We start from the raw sequence: 3,112 nt of genomic DNA, 5'->3' as shown, positions 1-3,112 counted from the left end.
CTAAAATTATCAAACTGACTATCTACATGGTACCAATTATCATCGACTCACATTTTACATAAAACACATAAATTTTTCTTGTACTTTTTGGGACAACTTGCACTGCACACTACAGATAACAGCGAGCGACATACATCAACACAACACAAACCAACATTGATGTAGAACAAGCAAAAACTGCATTGATCAAACACATGATCGATGAACAACACACTTTTAACTTGGAAGGCACGAAAATAGTCGATCGTACATTCCGATCCACAGCCTTACCAATGTTAGAAATGTGTCATATCCAGAACACCTCACACACAGTAAATTTCCGCACAGATGTAGATAGCTTGCACACTACTTACGCAGGGATTCTACACACAGTGAAAAGCACACTTACTGGACGAAAACAATCCCGCCGTAATACACAGCATTTAGCAGTCGACAGTACCAATCATACCGAATAGCCGATCAAACGATAGCCGCCATGATTCAAACCTACAGTTAATGTTAGATAGATGTATGTCGCTCGCTGTTATCTGTAGTGTGCAGTGCAAGTTGTCCCAAAAAGTACAAGAAAAATTTATGTGTTTTATGTTAAATGTGAGTCGATGATAATTGGTACCATGTAGATAGTCAGTTTGATAATTTTAGCCATTTTTTTGTACAAATTAGGGCATTACAAGAAGCTCCAACTCTCAAACTGCATTCAAAAACCACATAACGAGAGACGGTTGACTGCGTATGTTTAATGTATATTTGTAATGTGTCTAGGTTCTAATGTTGCATATCATTTTTAGTTATCCCTTGAAAAAGGTCCAATACACGGGACCGAAACGTCGGGCTATGCCAAACTAGCCGTTTCAATGCTCTTAGACTGAGAAAGCCACAACAGTTCAACATTTCCTTCCAGTCGTATACCTCCTCCAAATTACTTGATAGTATTATCCCGAAAGTGTGCGTGCGTTGTATAAAGAAGGAATGAGTTCCTGGTTACCTCGTTCTTTTCTGAAACGCATGAAACGCATTGTCGATTATCACATCTGTGATGTTCGTCCGGCTGATATGCCTATTCATGTGAACTCACATGCCTCCCAATTTGGGATGTCCACAATGACTTTTTTACACAAAGTTGTATACGTTTTCAAAAAAGTTCTCGCTCAAACGAAGTTTTTTGCTTGGGTGATTTCTTGAATATTGAGGATGCTTTCGATGACGTGCCTTTCAATGTCATATTGAAAGTTGCATGACGTCACAAGCTACCTCCAATGAGCTATAGGCCTTCTTTACGCTTATGCGTTTTACAGTGTCCTTTTCAGGGCACTGATTCAACCCGTTATGGTATGGGCTATGAGCTCTCGTTGCGCTTATGCGTTCATTCCCTCTTCTAGGACACCCTTCCTATTTCATCACCTTTTCCTTTCCTAATCCCATTCCATCCCTTGTCCCATTCTCCCTCAGGTAAATGATGCAATAGGCTTATATGAATGGCGATGGGACAAATGTCCGAAATGGAGCATAACATGCCTCTGGATCCGGCCTTCTGATACCTGATACCTGATAAGGTGTGCATTGCCGAGGATCTTGCGCAGCAGGATTTTGATGGATGCAATCCCTACACTCGCGTGTTACTGACTCCTTGTGAAGTAGGGATAGGAACATCTTGTTGAGCTCCCTCAACTCTCTTCTGGCGCTAACGAAGTTGGAGTCGTTGTTGCAGTAGATGCGCACTGTTGTGCCTCTCCGGCTGGGGAATCCGGTCTATGATGCATTCAATGGTGAGATCGTACCATTGAAACGTACACGACGATGAAAACCTTGGAGAAGAGAGTTGTAGTTTCTGAAGGACAGGCGCTCATAGAGTGTGCCGGTGAAGTGGAGTGCTAGCCGGCTAACACCAGGGGTAGGGGTAAGATACGACCTGATCGAGGGTCATACCGAGAGAGATGAGCTCGATGTTTTTAGACTTAGACATGAGAAGCCGAACATAGTAGAACCCAGTGGAAGCGATGGAATGGAGATTAAAACAGACAACGTAAGCGGCCTCTAGAGCGTAAGTGAAGCCATGGAGTCCGGTGAATTTATTTATGATGAATATCCTGCCACTCACTGACGATTTCTGAAAGAATTGTGCACACCGAGGTGGAACTTCCACAAGGCTTGGAAAAGGATTTACGCCTTTGAGATAGTCGGACCGATTTTGTCGCACGCTGACTGCTGATCTGCGACAAAATCTCCCTCTTCGTGAGTGTGGCATATTCCTTCCACTTCGGTTGTTCGAAGGACAAAAGGTCTGTGGCAGACTCCCAGCGTAATCCGAGCGGTGATGACGGAGTCTCCATGGTTCAAATCGAGCAGCGTTTCAGTTTCCCGGAGGTCCAGCGGAATGACGTCAAGCACAATGTGGTTATTGGATCAATGCTGAAGCGGAATTTCTGCAGAAACAAACATCGCGATGCGCTATTTACAGGTAGCGTCGAGAGATGGCGTATTGTTGGAACAAAGCAAGTTATCTACGTATAAGTCTCGGACGAGCACAAGGGTTGTAAGCAGGAATCGCTGTTCTCATCGTCAGCGGCTGATCTTGTTCCGAAACCAACACATTTTTTATGCCTGTCGATTCAACGAATTTGAAGATTCGGAAGCAAACGACGGTCGTGGGACAATGGGGGGGTGCCAGCGAGGAAAATGTCGTTGAGATACAGACTGGATTTTGACCGGCAACACGCATCGAAGACGGTTTGGAGCTGTGGTGCTGTCCATCTAGATGAGTGCGTGTTCGCTGTCTCGCTCGTTGGGATCAATCTCTCACATGTGTTCAAGAATTTGGCGTTCGTGGTCGAGCTTAAATGGCGCTGTAGTCACTTTACCTAATTAGGGTATAAGTACTCTTCTTGCTCCTGTATCTCTATGTTAATCCTATTCCAAAAACAGACGATTTGGATTCTTTTCGTTTTTTGTTATCATACGTGATCACTCTTAACAAAACATGTAACAATTAGAAATAAAACAAAGAGCGCTTGAGAGCTTCGTTTTGATGGGATGAAAATGAGAGCACTGTTCCATTATTTATATATAAATACCTTATTCATCGATTGACTTTCATTGTCCATCGTGTTGACTT

The 3,112-nt window shown here is 43.4% G+C and overlaps 1 long non-coding RNA gene across 1 annotated transcript; it reads left to right on the top strand.

Annotated features, from left to right (window-relative positions):
* The first annotated feature begins 223 nt into the window (after positions 1 to 223).
* On the top strand, positions 224 to 917 carry LOC134284705 (uncharacterized). Its single transcript, XR_009995896.1, has 3 exons — positions 224 to 591; positions 664 to 730; positions 789 to 917. It is a non-coding gene; the product is annotated as an uncharacterized LOC134284705 (long non-coding RNA).
* The last annotated feature ends 2,195 nt before the right edge of the window (positions 918 to 3,112 follow it).

Source organism: Aedes albopictus, chromosome 1, assembly GCF_035046485.1.
Source record: "Aedes albopictus strain Foshan chromosome 1, AalbF5, whole genome shotgun sequence".
NCBI classification, from domain to species: domain Eukaryota; kingdom Metazoa; phylum Arthropoda; class Insecta; order Diptera; family Culicidae; genus Aedes; species Aedes albopictus.
The sequence above is the reverse complement of the archived record's forward strand: the minus strand, read 5'-3'. Positions and strand labels throughout refer to the sequence as shown.